Below are 27,403 nucleotides of genomic sequence, written 5' to 3'. Positions count from 1 at the left end.
GAAATTTGTCGATTAGTTAGCGACGAAATCAAAGTAATCGCTAAGACCGACCGATAGATACCAATGTTGTTAATTTTATCTTTTTTAAATTAACATTTTTGAGTTTCAAAATTAACGATTTTTGTCGGTAGGCCAAAAAATGACTAAGAGAATTCCACTACTGATTTGTGTAAAATACCTCAAAAGATTTTTAAAATTCCTATTTAATTTTCCAGAAAGTTCAGGATGATTTAAAAATGTTTTGTGTACAATATCTGCAAATTCTGCTTTAATATTCTCTTTTTGACTTTAAGATGTCGAGATGATTTCATGATGATTTGTATACTTAAAGCCTTCATCTCACAATTTCACATCGCTTGCCAATATCTGACAAAGTTATGAATAACACAAAACTTATTTTCAAAACTGGGTATGTGGAATATAAGTGTTTTGTTTTTGTTTTACAAAAAGAAAAAAAATACTTTGTTGGTCATAGAATTTATGACGGCACCAAAACGACGCATATCCTCAAACTCCAAAAAAGAAACACAAAAACAAAAAAAAAACACATATTTCATTCCCACTTTCTTTCGGCGATGTAATATTTTCCATTTTATTTTTCAAATCTATTTGCACAAACAAATGTCTGTGTGTATATAATAAGCTAAAATCGAGAAATAGAGAAAAACGACAACAACAACAACATGGAAATTCTGTCACAATGGAAAATGAAAGAAAAACAGCAACACCACGAGCAGGAGCAATCATGTAAAATTGTTCCAAAAATAAATTACAACAGAAGGAAATCCCAAACATAAAGAAAACCGAATAGCTTACACACAATATGATGTTTTAGCGGCGAGAGAGAGATTGATGAGAAAGAGAGAGAAACAAGGGAAAACGAGAAAAACTTAACGAAACTTTGCTTGGCTGGTTGTTTGGCTAGCTGGCATGCACGTGCTATACACATTCACACGCACATACTTACATGTAATTAGAAAGCAGCAAAGACACTTGTACTACACCACAGTATGTATGCAAGTGAATACATACGGCCACCCACTCCCCCACCCAAAACTGTTACAGTAGCCCAAAAACACTCTACCATGAGAGAGAGAGAGAACATTAAGAGAGAAACAAGAGAGCTTCCACCAAATTCTCTGTGTGTGTGAAAATATGACAGCATAAAACGTAAACTAGTCGTCATTTTGGGGTTTTCCCTGTTGTTCCAAGAAATAACCAAATCATTTTTCCTAAAAAACTCAGTGTTGAAAAAAACTTCACAGTGAGCGAACATTTCGATACGTGCGTCCGTGTGTGTGCAACAAAACGTTGTTTTTCTTATTGGATAGTGTAATTAAAAATATTTATCCTTTTAATTTAGGTTTGTTTTGGAAGAATTGAATGCAAGCAAGCAAGTGTAGAGTGAATGATTTCAAGCTAAATTTACCAAAACAAAAGTGCAAAAAGTGCTGGAACTGGAAGTGAAGCAAGAAAAAAGAAAAATTGCCAAAGCAAAATAGAAATTAATTGGGAAAAAATTGTTAAAGTGAAAAAAGATCTAGAAACAAACAACAACAAAATAGCGTCGTAAAAATCCATCAAAAGATAGTTTAAACAAAACACAAAAATATTGAAGTGCCTGTAAAGGCCTTCAAAGAATTTGATTCAAAGAAATTTGAAGATTCATCAAAAGTGAATTCATGAATCAAACCAACACCAAAAAATTTTTGTAAATATTTCAAACAACAACTGTCACAACATTTCCGTCATCATTTTGTTGAAAATCTGCAAATGCAAAATACTCATTCAAAATAATCCGCAACCGCAATTGTTGAAGGATAACAAAAAAATAGAATTACCCCGATAAAGAAAAAAATAGAAAAATTTAATCTGTGATTTCTGTGATTTATTTAAAACAAAAATTATTTCTCCATAACACAAAAGCAAAAACGAAAATTTTCCAATTCAGATATTGTTTTAATGTTTCACTCAACACAACAAAACTTCAACATCACTGCTCCTCTGTAAATATACTCATTACAACAACAATAACAACATCAGCGGGAAGTTTATATGTAACAAAACACAACAACTACAACATCCCATAAATAATCAAAAATCCAAAAATAAAATTGGAGTTGGAAAACAATCGGAATCGAGAAAGAAACAAACGATTCAATGAAAACGGAAAAACAGAAAGGCTAAAATAACAAAACAAGAAAAATCGTGGAAAATTGTAGTAACTGCAACAACACCATACATTTGTTCTACAAATTAATTGTCTTGTTTTCATTTTGCTGACCGCAAAACCGAAATTCGTAATAAAACAACAACAACACAAAAATCATATGACGATCCTGACGCCAGTTTTGGAATAAAACGCCAAACAACATTCGAAGCAGTAGTAGCAGCAGCATTTAACACTTCGTCAACAACACTGGAAAATTGTCGTCGTAGTCTGTGTACTCTTGTTTCCTGTTATCCTGCTGGCTATAACGAGAATTACTCGCACACATACACACTCTCACACACCAGTGTTGCGTGTGTTCGCTCTCCCAACAAACAACCGAGGCAATCTCCAATACATACAAGTGTTGCGATAATTGTCACCGCCGCCGTGGACGTCGCTCTTTTAAGTCAACCGACCGACCGAACGACCAACGACGTGTATGCGTATGTAAAAGCGCGTGGTCGTCATCATTGTCGCCTTGTCGTCCTCTTTGCAAGTGTTCTTTAATTAACACCAAATAGAGAAAACAACAACAACAAAAATACCACCAACAACAAAAAAGCCAAGAGAGCATAAAGAGCAGTAGACGAAACAAAATAGCCGGAACAACGGAGTAACGAATATATCCGAAATAAAAAATAAAAGAAAAACCAAAACACCAAACCTAAAAAGTCCACTGTTCAAAGGAAACTCTCATTTTCTGTGTCATCGTCATCGTCGATTGCATGCCATGTGTATGACGTGTCAATCTACACAAATGTGTGTGGCCGTACATCTGGTGTAACACAATTATGGCCGAGCGGTCGTCCTATCAATATCAGAAATTGGATATACTGACGGTAGGTACAATTATTTTTTTTATTTTTATATAAAGTTAATAAAACAAAGAATTAAGGAATGTGGAATTGAAGGGGTTTTTATGAAATTTTAAAATATTGTGAGATAAAAAATTCACAGAAAAAGTTTGTGCTTCCATGTAAAGAGGCATAGAAACACTTCAAATGGTATTATATGCCTGAAAAACATCTTGACAGATCTTGTAAAGGTTTCTACATGAAGAATACCTTCTGAGGACCCTGAAAGATTTCTATTCATAGAAAGTTTTTTTTTAACAATGAAGACTTTTCGAAGGTCTTATAAAAATAATAGACCTTCTGAAGGTCTTCCATAAAAAATTAATCTGAAATTCTTTTGAAAATAAAATACCTTTCGTTAGTTTTCTATTCAGATACTACCTTTCGAGAGCCAACTAAATATAACAGATCTTTACATCTATTCATAGAATACTTACTTAGGGTATTTTATATACACTTTAGCTTTCATATTTGGAATACCTTCTGAGAGTATTCTATAAGTAGCTTACCTTCTAAGGGACTTCTATAAATAGAAGATCTTCTGAGGGCATACTTTTTACAAAATTATTTCTGTTGCAATTTTATACATAGAACGTTTTGAATACATACATAACCCTTGGAAGGTATTTTATTCATAAAAGATCAAATTAAGTCTAATATTAATAGGGGATCTTTTAAGGACCTCATTAGAGTCTTTTGTACCTTAAAAAGCTTCTGCATTGATTTTCTATAAAAAGAAGACCATCACTTTGGCCGCTATCCTTAAAAGATCTTTCTTAGATGAATTTTTAATGGAATTTTACAGTCAAACAGTTTTCAATATTATTATATTTACCACATCACCTATTTAAACCCTTAGAACAACTTATTTTGCTCTCTATCCTTCTGATGGACATTTTGTACATATATTTTGAAACCCCACCTGTTATACCCTCCGCCATGAAAACGAGGATATATTTAATTTGTCTTTACATTTGTAACACCTCTAAATATTCTTCGGAGACCCCATAAAGTATATGTATTCATGATCAGCATGAAATTCTACATAGATTTACGGTGTCCATCTGTCAGTCTTTTGAGATTACGGTTGTTTAATGAAGAGATTTGCCGTTAGAGATTTGCACAATATTGAAGCCCTTATAAAGCGATCCTTCTAGATACTCGGTATTTATATGGGTTTAAGCCCAATTTCCCACACATTTGTTTAAAAATTGGTAATTGTAGTTCATAGAGGGTTCTGCCTCTGGTGGCACAAATTGGTTTTCGTATATCGCATATATAATGGTACTTTCGGGTATTCGGTCTTTCGGTGGGCGTTTTAATGATCCTAGCCACAAATTTCCATCAAATTGTTTTTTTTCATCTCACCCTGTATATGGGAACTCTATCTTACTGAGTTGAAGCAATTTTTATAGTTTTGCTTTTAGGCTTAATTCGATCGTATTTGTCAAATTTGGACCAACATAACATTTTTGGCTCACAATAATATTGAAATAGGACGAATATAAAGCTACATCTAAATTTAGACCGATCATTACCAAGAAGGTTCGTCCCTAGGTGAAACAAATGATTTGTTGACAATTGCATTTCAACCAGCGCTATGTTTATTATGTACGGCCGGAAAAACCAATTCAGGAAGGGGTTCTATAGAAATCATACAAATAAATTATGAGTCTATCTCGTGCCCTTCTGCATATAACAAACAAATGCACAGGAAGAAAATGTATGGTACAATTTTTTTTTCATTTTTAAAAATTTTAACATCTATCATTTTTGTTGGAGAAAATATTTTCCAGAAAATCAAAAAAAAGAAAACTTTTGACTCATCGTTTTTGCACCCATGGGAGGCATTCGACACTCTAAATTTTAGCTTCATACTAAATATCTATTTTGTGGGATTTTTTGCAATTTTAAATGGGCTGCAGTCGCAAATTTCCATTCATCCCTTTCATTACTTAAATAACACTATGGTTTTCTTATTTCTACAAGTATTTAATTTTAGAATTGTGTGGTTGTTGGATATTAAAATTAAATATTAGGCTTGTCGTAATTTTTGGAATTTAAAAAAAAAAGAAAAATATCTTCGTGTAATTTAAATACTTTAGTTCCAGATTTGACAGAACTGAGTAAAAATGAAACTACACATCATAGCGAAACTACACATCTAGAAGTTTCCTTCTAAAATTCCCCCTTCTGTCGCCATGCCTATAACCTAGTTGAACCTCCTTTAAAAATACATATATACCATAAAATATGTCATGACCGATTTGCATATTCTTGGCACATCAAAGAGTGCCTCATTGAATGTGTCATTTATCAGTTTAATCCATGTAATAAATAGAAGTTTTCTTCGTCTTGGGGCATAGTTTACTTGCAGTTTTTGACCTCAATAGAGGCAATGCATGTCAACGTTGTTGTTGGTTGTTGGAAACCATAACAAGCTGCAGCTCCCCAGCTTTTTTTTTTGTATAAATTTTAATTAATTGCCATTTTTGCCTTACTCAGGGGTTATAAAACAAAGTAGCAACAACAAAAACAGAAGCTATGAAAAACTTAATAACAACTCTGCAGCAATCATGCTTTTTCTCCCTTCTGCCACATAGTTTTGCCACATTTTTCCTTTATTGTAGAGGGTTTTTTCTTTCTTACAATTGTTGTTTCCGTTTCAAGTCAATGTTTGTTTTTTTTTTCTTCTCTGCTTCTTGGGTCTCACGCATAAGGGCCGAAGTGTATAAAAATGTTTGTTGTATGTGCTCCGTTTTCTTTTTTAATTCTCCAATATCAAGTGACAATATCCAACAATTCATTCAACATGCATAAAATTCACATGGTATAAATTGCAAGGGATGGCGGATGCATGTGCGTGTCCGTATGTTTGTCCTAGCCATGATGCCATTTTAGGCCAGGTCTTGTTGGCCACATTGTTTATGGTTTGCATGTTTCTCGTCGGCGCTTTTAATAGATGGCTGTCAGACAACAATATCAATAAACGTGGCACTTGCACCACAATATGTACAAAAACAACAATTGTTACAGTAAATATAAATATACATACATACATATATAAATACATTTCAATTGAGACATGGGGGAACTAAATGGATTTTGTTTTGTACAAAAATATCTGTTAATGTCATGAGATATAAATAAAAAAATCATTTATTAAATGACATTTCCGAAATGTTAATTAGCTTTAAACTGGTTAGACCGTTAGGCCCAAATAAAGTGTATGAGGCAGAAAAAGTTAGCCACTTTAAATTAAATAGCCGGTAAAAAAAGTTATGTTTGTATTAGGGATTTGTCGAAGTAAGGAATACCAAGCATAATTATTGACGAATATGTGTTATGGGCGGTTTCATCGGAAATCGGAACACATCTATACCATATCGGAAGACATGAGATTTTTGTAAATTGTATGCGAACAAATATTAGTACCTGAACTTGATTTATGGGTTTCTATACCCTCTGCCATTCATAGTATGGAGGGTATACTAAGTTCGTCATTCCGTTCGTAAATCATCGAAATAATAATTTTAGACCTAATAAAGTGTATATATTCTTGATCAGCGCAAAATCCCCCTCCGTCCGTTTGTTGTAATAACGCTAGAGTCAAAACGAAATTAGACAGGAAGCTAAAATTTTGCACAGGTCAAGTTTCAAGATGGGCTATATCGGTCCACGGTCATATAGCCACCATATAATGGTACCCTCCGATATTCGATATTTTGATGAATACTGTCTCCACACAAGTAGTTCCTTTTGAGTATTTTACGCACTGGAAGAGAATTGCCTATAAAGGCCCACGATATCGAAAAGGCTCCATACAAAGGTATCATCCGATATTCGCTATTTGGATAATTTTAATTACATTTTTATCTAAATTGTTTCGTTTTTCGTATTTAAAGTTCGTAATGGGTACTACAGCATATGACAAAAATTGTGTCATCCAGTCACCAGAACTCAATCGCCGGCCATGGTGATGGTGTAGGCCGCCATAACAGCCGATGGTCTCTCTTCGCACGTATTAATCGGCCAAGAATGGTTACAAAATGAGGTTCATCGCTTCATTTCCAGCGCACAATGGTCACCAAAATCTCCGGACACCAATCCGTTGGATTATTCTGCCTGAGTATTTGGGCCAAAATACCGCAGAACAACGTTTAGACAGCGTATGACGGTTTCATTTGGCGTTTGAAGGCCATAATTCGTCCCAATGGTGACCAGTTCGAACAAATCTAAACTTATTCTAAATTTGATGCTAGAACCAACCAATATCGATATTTTGATGATGCTAGCTTCATTTTTCGCCGGAATTGTTTGAAATTTGGTATTTAAGACTCGCAATAGATAAAAATCCTTGGAGTGGATATTTGCCTCTATAGGTTCAGCCACATGTCTAGTTATACCCTCTGTCATATGGTAGAGAGGGTATATATCATTTGATACGGTCAAAATGTGCTTAGTCGAAATTACGGTTTTAGACTCTAGGTCTCTTTGGACCAAATCCGTTTCAGGACATTTGGAGTCCGTCCGTCCGTCCGTCTGTCTGGCTAGTGCGCACGATAACTCTCGAAGGGAGTATCCGATTGGGTCCAAACTTGGTACATCGTAATATTATTGTCAAACTTAGATCGAGTTCGGAGATGGGCAATATCGGTCAACTCCTTCTGGTACCGCCTTAACAAAAAGCCCTAATTTTCAAAAAAAAAAAAAATATATATTTTCTGCACAGAAAGAGAAGCGATAATCTGATTTTGGTCTAGCTTTGCAAATCCTAACACTTACATCATTTCTAGGTCAGATGCAAAACTGGATAAAATCGGTCTGCTCCATCTGGTACCTCCCCCACAAAGGGTCAAAATTTTGTGTAATTACAACTCTTATAAAATGTTATGTAAGAGTCCGATTGACTTCAAATTTTACACATTCTATTATTTTGATTAACCAAAGGTCTGGAACTAAGATGGAATATATCGGTCAACTCCTTTTGGTACCTCCGCCATAAAAGCTTGAAATTTTCAAAAAAATGAAAATATTTATTCGGCACAGAAAGAGAAGCTATAATCCGATTTTACTCCAACGTTGCAAATCCTAATATTTATGTCAGTTCTAGGTCAGGTGCAAAAATGGATAATATCGGTTCACTCCCCCAAAAACGGTAAAAAATTTGAATAATTACAACTTTTATAAAATGTTATGTAAGAGTCCGATTGTCTTCAAATTTTACACATTCCATTAATTTGATTAACCCAAGGTCTGGTGCTAAGATGGAATATATGGGTCAATTCCTTTTGGTACCACCCTCACAAAAGCTTGAAATTTCAAAAAAACGAAAACGAAAACATTTATTCGGCGCAGAAAGAGACCCTATAATCCGATTTTGCTCCACCTTTGCAAATCTTAGTTTTTGCGTCAGTTCTAGGTAAGGAGCAAAAATGATAATATACCTCCCCCACAAAAGGTCGAAATTTTGAATATCCATGATGCTCATAAAACGCGAAAATAACATCCGATTCCATTTAGACATCTTAATATTTCCATCAACGCAAGACCTGTTATATAGATAGTAGAGATCGGACCATTTTTTCTGGTACTTCCCCCATATAGGCTTCAAGCTGTTTATAAACAAGCCGCTCAAAAAAAAAGCGGAATAAAAGTCCACACCCACAAAGGGTCACAATTTTCAATACTTTTATCTGCCATAACTTGTGAAACAAGTCAGCGATTCCTTACAACTTGCTATGCCTAAATATTTCTCTCAACCAGAAACCTGATATGAATATGAAATTTGTAGGAATTTGAGATTTTGCATAAAATTAGGTATAAATGTTCTATTTTGTTGTAATTTTTCCCATATTTATATTTTTATTTGTATTAGAGGAAGTATAAAAATAGAATACTTCGGTTTATCGGTACCTCAGCACATTTTAACGTTTTCTAAATATTATGAAAAATTTCATATAAAGTGATGAAAGTAACCAATATAGTCCAAACTCCGCATGGCACGTCGCAATATTTATGTCATGTTTATATTGGTCCGATACGAAATTTATAATATTGGTCCATTCTTTCGGAACCTACCTATAATCATTTTTGAAAATTTTGAATTTCGCGGCATTGACACTTTTTTGTGCAAGCCAAATAATATTTGAAATTTTATTTAAATTTAAGAGTAATCCACCATTTTAATTGTTGCCTACAATTTTGTAGCATAGTGTAGATGAAATGTAACTACGGTAACATCACATGTGCGTGTGTGGATGTGTGTATGTTTTCCCTTATTCTTGCATCAATGGTTAAATATGGCCTATTGGACGAACGAAGCAGAGAACATGAAAATACTGAACTCAGAAGAGAACGAAGCACAACAATGACGCTAAAGTGTGCCATGGTTCAGTTCAATGGAACGAAAGTTATGTTATTTTACAATAAAAATGAACTTAAGTTTAGACCGAAAACAAAACAAAAACAACAACAAAAGTAGCAGCGGCAGCAGCAAAACCGAACCAAGCATACATTATTGCCTTTCCGTTTTAAATGCGATTTTGTGGTGTCCTTTCATGTTTTTTTTTTCGTTTTTGTTTTTGGAGCCAAGGGTGACTGCTATAGCGGACGGGGAGATACATACCTCTGTACACATATATACATGTTTGAAGGTGATGGCTAAACTGGTGGTTATGGTCGTGATGGTGGCAGTGTCGACTATGCTGTGGGTCTGTTACAATTTCTGTTATCGTTGAGTGGTTCATGGTGCTGTAATGGGGTGGATATGTACGTTTTGTTGTTGTTGTTCCTCAATTCCAATGTTTGGTTGGTAGGTTTTTTGGTGGCCAATATGAACAGCAACAGCGACACGTTTCACATTTCCACAAATGTAATACAATACCACATTCATCCATCCACATGAAAGATTTTGTTTACTACAACAAAATAACATGCAGGGATGGATATCTGCATGCGAGCGCTTGCGTGCACAAGTGTGTGTGGTGTGTGTTCTCGACATGGTCGCTAGGTCTGTTATCCTGTGTGAATTGTGCCTCTGTGGTGGCGTAAATTTTATCACATGCATCCAAATTTAAGTGCAAGTTAAAGTTTTTTCCTGCCCCCAATTCAATTTCAATTCATTTAGTGTTCCACTTAATTAAGGTGCCAATCAAAAAAGTCTCCAACGCTTAGCTCCACTTTTGGTGGCCAATGAAATTATAATGTAATCAAGTTGCTGTGCCATTGTAGGGTACTTTTTCCATCTCAGTGCTTGGTCCTCTCTGTTGACACACATTCACTGGGACATCGTGGTGATGACGATCTGTTTGTTTGGTCTAGTTGTTTTGTTTGATTTACTGGCATCGTAGAATGGATAATATTTCCTAAATGACTACAGCATAGGCCCACAAAGGGGGGTGTTTGGTGTCCGCAAATGTTTTGCATGCGGCAAACCACCACCACATCGTTGGGTGGACAACAGATAGTCAAATGTAAACAATAAATTTAAACTATAAGCAAGTTAATGAAAGGGTTTTTAGTAGATATTTACATTTGTATAACGTCACCGCAAACGATTTAAAATTGCGAATTGCTTTTTGGTCTAAATGAGATCACTAAATGAAAAAAAGCCAAATTTTAAACCTGTAGCTGTACTCAAATTGTTAGTAAAGAGGGTTTCTTTGACTTTAATTTACTAAAAAAAAACATATGAATTGGATAAATAAAAATGTATAATATAATTATATTATATATTTCCTATGCATCCTACAACAATGCTATTTGGAGGAGATACAATGAACAGCCTATATTTACCTTTGGAAAATTTTATTGAAATCAAATCTGATTTATGTATAGCTCCCTTATAGAAGTAGATTTTTAAAAGGAAAAGTAAATTAAAAAAAAAGTAAAAAAAGCTGAAAGTTCGGCCGGGCCGAACTTTAAATACACTCCACCATTTGCAACGAATTTGACAAATTTCAAAAAAAAAAATCTTTTAAAAATTCTGTTAAAATCTTAAAAATACCGAATGTAGCCCTCAAATTTGTCATCAGCCGTTGCAAAATTCAAATTGAAAATTTGAAAAAAAAAAATCGGTGATTAATAAACCTAAAATCATCAAAATACTGAATATCGGGAGGTACAGTTATATGGTACCTCTGTCTTAGACTGTAATATTCATTACGAACTTCAAATACTAAATTTGAAACAATTCCGGTGAATAATGACGCTAAAATAATTAAAATACCGAATATCGGGAGGTACCGTCATATGGGGGCTATACGAAGGCGTGGAACTGCATAGACACTTTTTTGTCTTCGACTGTAGTATCCATTACGAACTCCGAAATTTGAAACAATTCCGGTCAATAATGTCGCTAAGATCGTCAAAATACCGAATATCGGGAGGTACCGTTATATGGGGGCTATATGAAGACGTCGACCTGAACAGACAATATCCTGTCATAGGCTGTAGTATTCATTACGAACTTCAAATACCAAATCCGATACAATTCCGGTGAATAACGTGGCTAAAATCATCAAAATACCGAATATCGGGAGGTACCGATATATGGGGGCTATACGAAGGCGTGGACCTGCACAGATCATTTTCTATCTTTGGCTGTAGTATCCATTACGAACTTCAAATAGCAAATTTGAAACAATTCCGGTGAATAATGTTGCTGAAATCATCAAAAATACCGAATATCGGGAGGTATCATTATACGGGAGCTATGCCAAAACGTGGACCTACATTGCCTATTTTCAACATCAAAAGTCCTGCAGACATAATATACATTTGAATAAAATTTTATCAACCTACTTCATTTCGTTCGGAAGCGAGAGTGATTTCCATAGACTGACAGAAGGACGGACATCGCTTAAACGACATAGAATTTTAAATAAAATACGCCCTCCATGCTATGGTGGAGGGTATAAAAACGGTCATTGGCTGGGGTTAAACGTCTATCTGCAAAACCGACTAATACTCTTTAACTAGAATTTCGATCAATTTTTCCTCGATTTTCTATAAAACATTTCACTATAAATCTCAGAACAAACCATATAATATACAGGATGAGATGAAAAAACTGCAACCAACTTCAGACTGCTATAATTTCTAAGCCATCCGTCCGACAGCTGTTAAAATTTTTCCAGTGACAGCTCGTTATATTGTTTACAAGCGTACAAAAGCATTTTGTTGAGAATTTTTCAGAAATGAAGTTATTCGTGATGGAATTCAAGCGTGATAGTGTGATTTCCTTACATTTGGCTGGAAAACCACAAGTGGCTATCGTTAGAGAACTACAGCATTTAAATATCAATAAATCTTTTGTGTCTCGTACCATCGATCGTGACCGTGACACTGGTAGCGTAGCGCGATGTCAAGGAAGTGGGCGGAAGAAAACAGCAACATCAGCAGAAATGGTTCGAAAAGTAAAGAAGCGACTTGATCGAAACCCGTGTCGCAGTGGCCGAACAATGGCTCGTGAGCTAAACATATCGCAATATTTCATACGGCAAATATTGAAAAATGAGCTCGGGGTAAAGCCATTGAAATTCCAAAAAGTCCGAGAACTTACACCCCAACAGAGAGAAAATCGACAAAAAAGAGCTAAAGAGTTTCTTCGCTTGGCCGAAAGTGGTGAACTGCCGAATTTGGTTTTCTCCGATGAGAAAAAATTCGTTGTCCAGCAGTTTGTAAACAAACAGAATGATCGTGTTTACTTGCCATAGAGGTCATCTGAAAATGTCCACCTTCGGTTGGCCACCAGAACTCAAGCGCCGGCCATAGTGATGGTGTGGGCGCCATAACTGCCGATGGTCGGAGGGTGCCGAATATTCTGGAGGGTGTATTAAAGGCACGCAAACATGTTTGCCGCAGACCCTGGCCATTCCAGCAGGACTCAGCACGCGCCACCCAAAAATGGTTACAAAATGAGGTTCCTTGCTTTATTTCCAGCGCACAAAGGTCACCAAAATCTCCGGATACCAATCCATTGGACTATTGTGTCTGGAGTATTTTGAATAGCAAGGTTGGCACTAAAAAATACCAAAGTGTCGATCACCTCATGCCAGCGCTTCGCCGGGAAAGAGCCAAAATAGCGCAGAGCAACATTCAGACAGCGTGTGACGGTTTCATTGGCCGTTTGGAGGCCATAATTCGTGCCAAACGTGACCAATTCGAACAAATCCAAGCTTATTCTAAAATTTGATGCTATTTCCGACATTGTTTGCTTTTATTCAATAAAATTTTAAAAAAATTTAAAAATTATGGCGTTTGATTTTGTTGCATTTTTTTATCTCACCCTATACATTTTTATATTTGGGCCATATTTTGTATCCGGGAATATTACATATAATAACAGAATCAATAAAGATGCCTTTTTGGTTAATTTTTTTTTAAATATAGTCCCTTAAATCGGGATCGTATGAAGCGGAAATATTCTACAAATTTGTCATTCTAAATTCTACTATAGGTCTCAAAAACATCAAAAAAAAAAAAAAAAAAAAAAACTCCTACGAAAATCGTTATAAAAGGATGATGCCATCGACAAAAAATATTGTTCATCAAATTTCCCGATAAAAACCAGTAAGGAAAAGTCAAAAGTCGGGCAGGGTCGAAATATTCTACAAATTTGTCATTCTAAATTCTACTATAGGTCTCAAAAACATCAAAAAAAAACTCCTACGAAAATCGTTATAAAAGGATGATGCCATCGACAAAAAATATTGTTCATCAAATTTCCCGATAAAAACCAGTAAGGAAAAGTCAAAAGTCGGGCAGGGTCGACTATATGATAAGATATCGGGAATTTATTTGAAGTAGGTCATACCAAATATAAATCTTGGGATTTAGAGCAGATATAATATGGTTTAAGAGGGAGCAAATATATGAAGACATTTCTAATTCTGAATCGATTTTTACCAAATTTGACTAAGATATTTTTATCTTTTTTACCAAATAACCCCAATTTCAAGTATTATTTACGTTTGGTCATATATTCCATTATGTTGGAAGGACTTTAGTAAAACAAATATCCACGTTTTTGGTCATACTTTTCGATATATTTGTCTGAAAATTGTATTTTGGTTTCTTTTGGGGGTTAAATACCTTCCGACAGAAGGGTGATATTTTTCATGTAAACTTTTAAGTCGCTTTACTTTAAGTCAGCTTTACTTCCTTAATCTGTTGGATTTTACTTTAATGAATGGAAAATTCCATTTTTTCGCATAGTGTAATCTTAACTCTCATAAAATGCACAACTATTCCCCGATGTTCTTCTAACTAAGCACACTTTGGATTTAGTGTGAAGAAGGATATATAGCTTCCCCGTAACTTAATCGTTATCAAGGGTCTAAAAAATGAGTATATATATCTAGATTGTGTTTAAAATCACTTATTGGTATACCCTAGTGTTTGTGTGTACCCAAGACTAATAAGTCGTTGTCGTTTTTTTTTTTTACTTTCTTGTTATGACACCTTTGTTTGTTTTTGTTTTATGGAGCCCTATTATCTGCACATTGCGCAGAAAGATATTTACCAGCAACAGCAACAACATTTATACTTTTTGTTTGTAAAACGAAAAACAGAAGAAAAAAGGAACGAACAAAAAAAAACCAACGAAATAAGGAAAATCGTGTCGGCAAAGGACTCTTTTGCACACAGGCACACACGCGAGACCCAGCACAAACACACATACACACACACAGTCAAGCAAAAATCATACACACACACTCAAGTGAAATATTTGCAAAATACTCGTTTTCTAGTATTGCATTATTACGATTTGTAAACGAGAGCGTACAACATTTTAAGGGGAGACGAGTGAGAGCAAAAAGCAAAAACGAATCGGCAAGCCAGCAAACAAAATACGAACCGAGCAAGGAAGAGCGTGCGTTTTAGTGTTTGTCTGTTTGTGTGTTGACATGAAAACTCAAGGTAGAAAACATTGCCCTTAATGGTCAACAATTAAGAAGAGTGGAAACATGGAAATGAGGTCACTTTCCGCATTTGACCGATATTTTTGTTTCTTGTTTGTTATTGTAATGTATTTTTAATACATTACAATAAAGAAAAAAAAAAACAATAAAAAAATAGAGAGACATTCGCCAGTGTTGTTGGTATATATTTGATTTTGTCAAAGCCATGTTCTGGAAAAAAATGCAATTAAACGGAGAACGAAAATTACAATAAAAACAGGGAAGCACAGCATAATTACTTACATACATGTATGTTTGTATGAATATATTAATTATGCACATGTTTACAGTAAGAGCGGTATATAAATTGCAATTTGGCCATTTATATATCTGTTTGTATGTAAACCTATATAAGGGCCCTTATAGTACGTTTATATATATGAGGGTTAACCCACTGGGTTTGGATTTAAATTGTCATATCCATTATTTTTACTTCAAATAAATCTTCTCAAAGTAGGTTAACCCTACAAAAAGTTCTAACGTAAACATGGCATTAATTCCATATTTAATAAAAATTATGTTTCTTATAGACCTCTGTTGTGTTTTCCATATTTATGGGGAAAATCCTGCATTCTATGAAAGTGGCGCTGAAAATTATCGGTGTTTTGAAAGTAACATATGAGCGTTTATCAAAATTTGTACCCGTTCTGGGGTTGGTACCATCATCACACCAGATCTTGTGCTCCTAGAAATATTGTGATGTGCTGAATTGTAGAGGAATCGCATGCTCATATCGTTATTTTAGATTTTTATGATTATAGAAAATTTTGACCCATTTTAGGGGAGGTACCAAAGGGAGTAGACCAATATATTCCATATTCACACCAAATCTTGTGTTGATAGGGATGTACGAAATTTCACATTTTATAAGATCTATAATTATTCCAAACTTTGACCCTTAAGTTGATCTAGAACTGATACGAATATGGGGATTTTAACAAAATCGGATGGTCTCTTCAAGTTTTATGTGGTAAATTATTTTCTGTGGGATTTTTGTGCGATTTGGCAGGGAGGTATCAGATGGAGTTGACCGATATTGTCCATCTCTAAGTTTGACAATAATGTTAGGATTTACCAAGTTGGACAACTCCCTTCGAGAGTTGTCGTGCGCAACAGCCAGCCAGCCGGACAACCCTATATCGACTCCAAATGTGATGAAACGGATTTGGGCCAAAGAGATATTGGGTCTAAAACCGTTACTTCGATGAGGCACGTTTTGGCCGAAGATATAAAAAATACCTTCTTTTACCCTACACCACATACTTGGTAAGGGTATTATGTCTTTGTGCATCTGTTTGTAACACGAAGAAGGAAGCGAGGTAGACCCATACTTCCCTTTGATTATCTGCATAGAATCACATTCTGAGTCGATTTATACATGTCCGTCCGTCCGTATGTCCATGTATTTTTGTAAACCAAGTACAGGTCGCATTTATTGTCCGATCGAGATGATATTTTGCACAAATAATTTATTTGGCACAAGGACGAATCCTATCCATATATATCTTCAACCGTTTTCTGGTTAATTGTGCACTAAATGTCCAATATTGGTCCAAATGAATTGAATTTTGGCACATCCGACCGAATTAAGCCTAAAAGCTAGCATATCAAAGTTAGTGAAAATCGGTTCAGATATAGCTATAGCTCCCATATATATGTTTCGTCCTATTTAGGGTTTTAGGTTAATCACATGCGTAATATGCAGTCCACAACAATGATCTTTGGTACCAGACATCAGATACAGCTAAGAAATAAGTGTCTAAAATTTCAATATTGATTCAGATTTGGATATAACACCCATATATATCTTCAACCGATTTCGGGTTAATTGTGCACTAATTGTCCAATATCAGTCCAAATGACCTGAATTTCTGCACTTCCGACGGAATTCAGCCCTGAAGCAAGTACATCAAATTTTGTGAAAATTGGTTCGGATATAGCTATAACTTCCATTTATATGTTTCATCCGATTTGGGGTTTTAAGTCCATCATATGCGTAATATGCACTCGAAAATAAATCTGCCAAATTTTATCGAGATCGGTTCAGATTATTCATATAGCTTCGATATACATTTTCAACCGATTTTACGGTTATTGTCCACCATATGTATAATATCAGCACAAATTGAATAGAGTTTTTCATATTCAACCGAATTATACCATTTGGTGGAACTCGGTTTCTCCAATAAATATTTTTTAATATAATTCTTATCGAAGACACATTTCGCACTATTCAGCAATGTTATTTGGTACTAAGGGTAGTCTCCGTCAAATTCATTGAAAATCGATTCAGAGTTGGATATAAATACCAAATTGTGACTACTGTAGAACCATGATACGCATTAAAATAAGGTTCAGATCAAAGAATATCGAGTTGTAGACCTACACTTTTTAAGACCTTTATATAAAAATGAACATATCCAAAGGTTTATTGCTATATAAAGGTCTTAAAAAGTGTAGGTCTACAACTCGATATTCTTTGGGGTTTTGATCTGCAAACCGAGAGCTTTAAAAGTCACTTGAAATTTTGCACAGCCCATACGGCCTATTATTGCAGCCCATTCGGAAAAATTTGTAAATTTGTCAAAAAATACTAAAATTTAAAGTACTAAACTTTTTCAAAATTGAAGAAAAAATATGACTAATGCCTAAAAATATATAAAATGGGTGTTTTTTTCTTATATAGAGCGTACATCAAAAATTGGTAAGACACGAATAATCCAGAACGCTATATAAATTGTCAAAGAAAATTTTTCTTTTTACATTTTCTGCCTGAAATGAAGTTGCTTTCATTCATCGACTTCTTCTTTTTAGTTCTTCGTTCATAATCTGTTAAGTTTTGCCTCTAATTAACGATAAGATTTAAATTTTGGAATTAAATTTTTAAGTAATATAATTTCAGGGTAAAATTTTACCTGGAACCAATGTTGAATATTTAATAAAAGCCAGAAATAAATTATTCGGCTCAATAAGAATCGGAACTTTAGGGTTCTTAATATTCTTATTAAGAGTTTTGGGTGCAATGTATGCTCTACTCAAGAAAAATTATTTTATTTATATTCTATAACTATATATGTTGATTATGGATCATTGCATCAAATATTCTGACAAATATGGTCATTCAGCATGACAACAATAGCAACTTTCTCTTGTAATCTCTTCTTTTTTTGGCAAGTTTATACCACCAAAAAGTATTAGTCATTACAATGTGTCGGTTTCTTTGTATTGTTTTTGTTTTATTTTCAATTTTTAGAACATACAACGTACACAGCAGTCTAGAGAAATCTTTTCCACAATTTATTTATATATATATATCCTTTGGTATATATGTATATATCCGAGCAGCCGGAAAATAAAGAATGAAAAAAAGAACACACTCAACTGTAATAGATATCAACCAATACAAATAGCTAAAAAAAAACTATTTCATCTTACTTTCTTCTTGGCCATTGGAGACATAGCATTTTAATATTTTTTTTTTTTTTTTTTTTGTCATATTGCCATCTAAGGATAAATGTCATAGGTTGTGGTGGTGGTGATGGCGATGGTGTTCTCTGTTCAAAAGTCACGTCTTTTCACATTTAAGTACCAGCCAGAGATTTGTGTCTCTTAGTTGTTTTTCTTTTGCCTTTTTTTTTGGCTTTGTTTGGCTAGTTCCTATTCCCAATATAAAATTATACAATTTATATTTACGTATGTATGTCGATACATGACCAGAAATAAAATTATTTAATGTTGTTGAACAAATATTTGTAGATACCAACTAACTTATGGTTGACAAAATAAACAATTTTTAGTGTCTAACTGGCTGGCAGGCTGGATGGCAAGTTGTTGATAATATGTTCGTGTGTATGTATGTCATTATGTATATTGTTGACATTCTTCGAAAAGTCATTAACTTAAATACGAGGTGTTTTATTGGTAAATAAAATCAACTTTAATAGTTTGCAATTATTATTAGTTTTGTGATAACAGGATATCGAGCTGTGTAAATTAGACGTGATATATGTGATATTTACACAAACATAAAATAATGTCATATACATAATATTTTAGTTAGGTAGGTTATACAGGAAGGGTTTTTACAAAAACTTTCACTAATTGAATATGTTAGCCATTTTGTAAAGATGTGTGGATTTCGAGAAAAAACCTTTGAATGATAACATTTCAAGACATTTGGTGTCGATCTAGGGGTGTCCGTGCGTCTATCCATCAGACGGGTTGGTGTGAACGATAACTATCATAAGGTATATCCAATATGATCGAAACTTGGTATACCGACCAATCTTAGATCGAGTTTACAAATGGGTAACTAACTCTTATAAAATAACTCTTATAAAATGTACAAAAAGTTCCCGATTATCTTCAAACTATTCATATCCCAATTTTTATACCCGCCACTATGAAATGGAGGGTATATTAACATTGTCATTTCGTTTGTAACATATCTAAATATTCGCCCTCAAAGTGTATATATATTCATGATCAGCATACAATTCTAAGTCGATTTAACGATGTCCGTCTGCCTGTCTGTTGAAATCACGATACAGCCCATATTATTTGACATAGAGCATCAAAATTTGGTAGAACAATTTGTATTTTGTCTAGGATGGTTGATATTGAAAATGTATCTGTCAAAGTTTTACTATAGCCGTCATATAATTTTGATGATTTTCGCCATATTTTCCGACGGATTTGTGTAAAAATTGGTAATTGTAGGTCATAATAAATTTTAGCTCCGGGGTCGAAACATTGTATATATAGGTCGACGTTTTGGTATAGCCGCCATATAACCGTATCTCCCGATATTCGGTATTCATAAGATTTCTGCTCATTTTTCCACGAATTTATCTAAAAATTGGTATTTGTAGATCATAATGGATTCTAGCTCCGGTGGCGAAATATTGTATATATAACTCCACGTTTTTGTAGAGCCCCCATATTTTCCACGAATTTGTCTAAAAATTGGTATTTATAGGTCATAATGTATTCTAGCTCCAGTGGCGAAATTTGGTATGTATAGGTCCACATTTTCCTATAGCGTACATTTAAAGATAACCACCGATATTCGGTATTTTGATAATCCTAGTCACATTTACCGACGAAATTGTTTCAAATGTGGTATTTAAAATTAAAAAAATAAAATTTAAATTGCCTATATAAGTTCGCGTTTGGATACGGTCAACATATAACGGCCTTAACCACTTTAGGTTTTTTAGGTTTTGTTTATCATCATTACCCAAACGGTCGTACTCGTATTTGTAGTTTAAAGTGTAAGAAATTGTTTCTTTTTTACCCAATGTTGGAGGGTATTACAAGTTCGGCCCGGCCGAACTCAATTTTTTTACTTGTTCTAACAATATGGCATATTGGAACCTTCCCCACGTAACATGAAAAAAGTCGGCAATTCTCTTCTAACTTTATACTTTTTAATATTTTTTACAACCAGAGATTAATATTGAACTTATTGCCTCACTTCTTCTGGGTCAAAATTTTAAATAAGGTGGTATTATTTTATGGAACCAATTTGGAACCACTCTAGATCAGTAAAAACTCTCCGCATTAATAAAAAAATCGAGAGTTAAGCTTTTATCATTACTTCGAAAAATTATGTTTTTTTGCGACGAACGTGCATATCAGGATGTTTGGCTGGAAAGTCGGTGCTTATGAACCTTGTGTACCTCACCGATATGGGAAATATAGGTATAATTTGAAGATATACAGAAACGCTTATTTAGGAAGTTTCACATTCAGGGATTTTTTAAAGGCTTTTTCGGATACAAATTTTTATAAATCTAAATTATCAATTTTTTTTATGATAGGCGCTCTTTGGCAAGGACTATGTTCACTTCTAGGGCTACGCGAAGCAAAGTTTTTCTAAATAATATTCTTTAATTTAAATAATAGTATTTACACAAATTCTTTTGATCCCTGGGGTATATCCGAGTCGAAGTTTTTCTAAATTTAATACTTTTTTGTAGAAGTCCTTCGGCCGGGGCTTGAGAATTTCACTTTGGAATATTTTCAACACAGAGTCGCGAGCGAAATTATTTTTTTGGAAATTTGAAACTTCTTTTAAATGCTCAGGATTTGAAATTTTCTACACCGGAGTGTGTCCAGCACCGGCTACAAAACTGAATTACAATGAAGAAAATCAGGTTTTGTGGGTTCAAAAATTAAATCACTGTATTAAAAAAGGATATGAATTGGGCATCTATTTTTTGGGGTTTTGTGTTCCGGGTCCAACAAATGTATAACTCCCAAACCGGTTATATAACCCCATTATGTGATGTATTCAAATAATACATATTTTGTCTATATCGGTTAGGTAGATCCTGGTCCCACTTGGGTTTAAAACTTGGACCTTTTGGTCAAGTGCAGAGGTACCCGGCACAGCACCGAAAAAGGACAAATAAAAAAAGCAAATGTCGGATGGAAACGATACCCTACACCGAAACCGAAATAAACTAATATATAGAAAGTACATAAATACCATACCTATCAGAAGTATACCTATATCTGAAGCGTATTTGCCTTCAAGGCTAAATTCGTCCGGATGTGTCAAGATCCATTCTATTTGGGCTTTTTTAAAAAAGTACAATTGCATGAAGATGGGCGCTATATCCAATTCTGAAATTTTGCAAATATATTTCTAGGATGTCTCTGATTTCCCTACGATAGAGCTTAGATATAAAATCGGATGAAAAATGTATAGTTGAGCTATATCCAAATCTGAAACGATTTTGTCAAAAATTGTCACGTATATATCGGTACATCTTGTAATGAATATCATTGTTATGGAGTGAATATTACGTAAGTGAAGGACTTAAGTATGAAATCAGATGGAAAACATATATGGGGGCTATAGCCATATCCGAAGCAATTTCCACTAAATTTGAAGTAATAGCTTCATAATTTGGTTGTATGTGCCAGAACCCACTCTTTTTGACCTGATATTGGTGCTATATCCAAATCTGAACCGATATCGATGAAATTTGGAAGAGGTATTTCTGAGCTGTATCCGATATCTGGTACCAAATAACATTGCTGTAGAGTGGATTAAGGCTATTGAGGCTTTAAATATCAAGTCGGATAAAACATCGTAGCTATCGCTATATCTGAAACGATTTTCACGAAACTTGACATACTTGCTTCTAGGTTATATTCAGTCATATGTGCCAAAATCAATCCTATTTAACCTAATATTAAACACATGACGATATATTTAAATTTGTACGGAGTTTCACGAATTTCAGTGGGATTCGTTCTTGGGCCATACAAATGATTTGTGGAAAATCTCGTTCTAAGCGGACAATAAACTGTACTTTATTTACAAACGAACATGGAAGGGCATACGGAGAAAATCCTTCGCATTGGTTATATTCTGACTACTTATCTATTTAAAATGGAAATTTTTTTGGCAATATAATATCAGGCTAATGTCTTTAACAGTATCGAAATTTATAAAAAACAAGTTAAAAAGTATCAGTCGGTATTGCCGCCAGATATATACCCTCAGCCTATATTTGATTATTTAAATATATTTTGACTAGTGTTAAGATAATTCAAACTTTTGACCCTCTATTTAGCAGATCCCGAAGGAATGGGCCAATATTGCCCATTTCCTATCGGACCCAAATATATGATATAAATATTGCGACAGATGTGCCAAGTCTAAATGGAACCGGATGTTAATTTGGCGTTTTATGAGCTTCATGGGTACTCAAAATTTCAATATTTTGTGGGGGAGGTACCAGAAGGAGTGGACCGATGTATTCCCCCTTCACACCAGATCATGGACCTTTACATTACATTTAATGAGATTGTAATTATTCAAATTTTTGACCATTTGTGGGGGAGGTACTTGATGGAGTAGACCGATATTGTCCATTTTCACACCTGACCTAGTACTAACGCAAATTTTAGAACATGCAAAGTTGGAGCAGAATCGGATCATCCTTTCTCTTTCTGTGCAAAAAATATATTTTTTGAACATTTCGAGCTTTTGTGGGGGAGGTACCAGAAGGAGTGGACCGATATTGTTCATCTTAACACCAGACCTTAGGATAACATAAATATTGGGATGAGTGAAATTTGAAGACAATCGGACTCTTACATCACATTTTATGAGAGTTGTAATTATTCAAAATTTTGACCATTTGTGGGGGAGGTAGTTGATGGAGTGGACCGATATTGCCCATCTCCGAACTCGATCTAAGTTGGACAAAAATATTACGATGTACCCAATTTGGACCAAATCGGATACTCCCTTCGAGAGTTATCGTGTGCACCAGCCAGTCAGACAGACAGACAGACGGACGGACATCGCTAGATCGACTCCAAATGTTCTGAAACGGATTTGGTCCAAAGAGACCTAGGGTCTAAAACCGTTATTTCGACTAGGCACGTTTTGGCCGTATCAAATGATATATACCCTCTGTAGCCATATGGCTGAGGGTATAAAAAGTTACTGCACTAGCAATAATCGGAACGAACTAGTCAAAAACCAGTTAAAACTAACCCTTACCTGATTTTCACAATATTTCCTCCAGTCAAGCATACCTACTTCATTTTCTAGTTTCCTTTAGAAGAATAAATATTTGTAATATTTTAAAAAATTATTTATTTAAACATTAGGTAACAATTGGATATGATGTCAATTTAACTTTGACAAATAATACATTTTATAAAAAAAAATATATTAAAATAAATATAACACCTATGAACCTTCAATAATAGTTTAAAGGGGAACTCTAAAATTGACCCGAACTATTTTCGTTTATAACGATGTGTGTTGTTTACAATATATTTTGTTTGACATCAAATGAACAGTGACAACAGAAAAAAAATAAAACAACCCAAAACAGGTGAATAAACACTTTAAATATCAAATTTACATACCAAACCATTTTGTATAAACAAACAATATCCCAACATACCAAAATGGCTTGAGAATAATATTACAATAAGCTTATGAACATAAGCCTTAAGCTTGAGAAAATCTTGAGAAAACATTGAAAAATGTTTGTATAACAAGTATAGAATAATCGAAACGGAACCCTTATTTATAAGCTTATACTTGAAATTGTAGAATAAGCTTACAAAAATAATATTATAATAAGCTTATTTTTGTAATAGTATAAAATATTATTTTTTTTTAGTTTTTAATCATTTTTAACGTTTTTTCTTGATGGACATCCCAGTAGTCACTGCCGCATGTGGCCTTGATACCCTGACGCTTTCTTCTCCCTTATTTGAACTTCTGCATCTCTTCCACTAAGACTACACATTTATTGAATTCCTGCAACTTTTTTGATGCTTCCAATCTGAAATGCAATTGGAATAATTTATGTGAAAGATTCCCGGATTTATTATTCATCCATACCTTAAGGGTTCGGTCCTCAAATGGGTCCTAAATTCGCGTGATTTTGTTTTTTGCCAAGCTGTATTGTATTTTTGGTATGTTGGGATTATAAACACCACATATGTGCGTGTGTGGGTGCACGTGTATGAGTGCGAGTGAATTTGTTAACAACAAAATTTAACAATGTATGAAAATAGTTATTGTATAAACAACCACAAATACATGAACACACAATTCATTTTTCATTCATGTTAAACAAATACGAGAGACACATTGACAAATGCCCACAAAACACTCCAAATTCAAATAAGCAGTCTATTTAAGCGGTGGGTCGTTGGGTTGGATGGTTTGGTTGGATGTTTCGTTGGTCGCATGTTTGCTTGGCTATTTGTTCCTCAATGATGACGTCAGTTTGAATATAGCCGTGTGCTATTGGCAGAAACAAAGTACTTGTGGGGAGAAAACTTATTTTAGAATTGATAGAAAGAAAATTGAAGAGTAAAATTAATGTTGGGAAAATCTTGTGAGTAAACTCAAATTGAAAGAGCGTAAACACGTTGTGTGTGCAGGGGAATATTATTGGTCATTCCACAGAATTATCCTCATTTTACATTGTTGCTGCATTCGTCATAGTTAATGTCATCGTAATCTAATGTCAACTAATTAGAATTAAATATGAAATTCTGCGAAATATATACTTTAAATAAATACATACATGAAAGGATTGCATTAAAAATAACTGGGTGCATGCACGAAAATGTGACTTTAGAAATTTCAAAATTTGTATGGACTCATTGTCGTTTTCTCAGACGAACAGACATCCAAACAGAAATTGCGTCATTAGAGCAAAGTGAGCTCAGGATCTGTTTTTACCTTTTCAAAATGCTATAAATTTGAGCGAATGCAGATATTGTTTATTTTTTATCTTAAGTTCTAATTAAATTCTAATTCATTAACATCAGTTCAGAAAAGAGCATATTTTGATTTTTTCTTATATTTTTTATATTTTTATACCCTACAACACTATGCGTAGGGTTCATCACATTTTGAGTCGATATATGCATGTCCATAATTCTGGTCGACCGTCTGTATTTTGTAAACAAAGTATGTATTGTCCGAATGAGATGAAATTTCCCACAAATAATTTGTTTGGCCAAAGGACGAACACTAATGAAATTGATGAGAATCGGTCCAAACTTTGATATAGCTCTCATCAATATGTTCGTCCGATTTCAATATGATTTAGCCTAGAAGCAAGTTCTTTTAATTTGGAGAAAATCTGTACCGATATAGCAAAAGCTCCCATCTATTTTCTTCATCCGATGTGGTGTTTAAATTACCAAAATTCGTAAAATGCTCTTTACAACAATGATATTTGATTACAAATATCAGATATAGGTCAGAAATACCCCTGCCAAATTATAATGAGATCGGTTTAGATCGGTATATAATTATATTTTTAAATTTAAGCCTTCTCGAAGAAATATCAAACACTCTCCGTCAAATTTGTTGGAAATTGATTCAGAGTTGAATATACCTCTCATATATTAGTTCCTTCTGATTCCAAATTATAACTGTTCTGAAGCCATAACTCGCATTCAAAAGAGGTTCATTGTTAGTATTTTACGCATTGTGGTTAGGGTATCATATAGTCGGCCCACCCGTATTTTGACCTTAAGAGATTTTTTAATTTCTCCGTCCCATAAATCTGGGTTGTGAAAAATTCCAAGTGGATAGTGCTCGGTATGTTGATCATAACCCCAAAAGTGTTTTATTCGGATCTTTCAAAAATTGGTCACATCGATACACTTTTTGGTACAGGCCCTATATAAGGATGAGTCACGATTTCAAAATTTGTTTACATTGCTTCATATCTTCATACCCAAAGACATAGTTGGTACGACATAAACGTGTCCCTTCGAAATGACGGTTCTAGATCGCACCACATTGGACCAAAACCATTTCAGAACATTTGAAGTCGACCTAGGGATGTCCGTCCGCCAGACCGCCTGTCTGTCTGTCAGCCGGGCTGGTTGCACGATAGCTTTCGAAGGTATTTAATTCAAACTTGGTACTTCGTATTATTATTGTCAAACTTATATCGAGTTCGGAGGTGTGCGATATCGGTTGACTCCTTCTAAAACCTCACCCACAAAATGTCAAAATTTTCATAGAAAATAATCTATCGCATAGAATGTGAAAAAATCTTTCAATTTTGCGCAAGTTTTGCACATCCCAATATTTTTGTAAGTGCTACGTCAGGGGCAGAAATGAAAAATACCGGCCCGCTTGACAGTTATATGGGCTCTATACCAAAACATGGACCTATGTAGCCCATTTTCAATACCAAAAGTCCTACAGACCACACATCTGAGAAAAATTTTACCAAGATACTTCTATTCGTTCGGAAGCTAGAATTATTTCCACAGGACGGACGGGCATCGTTAAATCGACATAGAATTATATACTGATCAAGAACACGTATTCCTTGTGTTGTGTAAAATTTATATTTCGATGTGTTACAAACTTAATATACCTTCATACCATGGTAGACTGTATAACAAGTAAAAAAGCAGTAAGCTGTCGGGCCGAACTTTAAATACCTTTCACTATCCGGAAGGAATTTCCAAATTTTCAAAAAAAAAGACCGTTCAAAAATGCTGCTAAATCACAAAAATATCGAATAATGGGTGTTACCGTTAAATTAGGGCGTATGAAGGCGATGACCTGCATAAAAAAATTTCTGTCAGAAATGGTAGTACCCTTTAGGAACTTCAAATACGAAATTTGATGCAATCAAAATCTGAATATAGGGGGTACCAATACATGGGGACTATACGAAGACCTGGACCTACGTATGCAGTTCCCTGTCATAGACTGTAGTAACCATTAGGAACTACAAATACGAAATTTGAAGCAATTCCGGTGAATAATGTCGCTAAAATCATTAAATTACCGATTATAGGGAGGTACCTTAATATATGAGTTAATTATACGAAGGCGTGGA

General features: G+C 34.4%; 1 protein-coding gene across 1 annotated transcript in view; it reads left to right on the top strand.

The window, feature by feature from the left end:
- The first annotated feature begins 1,183 nt into the window (after nucleotides 1–1,183).
- Nucleotides 1,184–27,403, top strand: part of LOC101889994 (voltage-dependent calcium channel type A subunit alpha-1) — a 206,278-nt gene continuing 180,058 nt past the window's right edge. Inside the window, exon 1 of the mRNA XM_059120872.1 lies at nucleotides 1,184–3,051. The gene's annotated coding sequence lies outside the window, so the exon portion shown is untranslated. The remainder of the gene's footprint in view (nucleotides 3,052–27,403) is intronic.

Source organism: Musca domestica, unplaced genomic scaffold (genome assembly GCF_030504385.1).
Source record: "Musca domestica strain aabys unplaced genomic scaffold, Musca_domestica.polishedcontigs.V.1.1 18, whole genome shotgun sequence".
Classification (NCBI taxonomy): Eukaryota; Metazoa; Arthropoda; class Insecta; order Diptera; family Muscidae; genus Musca; species Musca domestica.
Note: the sequence above shows the minus strand (reverse complement) of the source record. Positions and strands in the feature narration are given on the sequence as shown.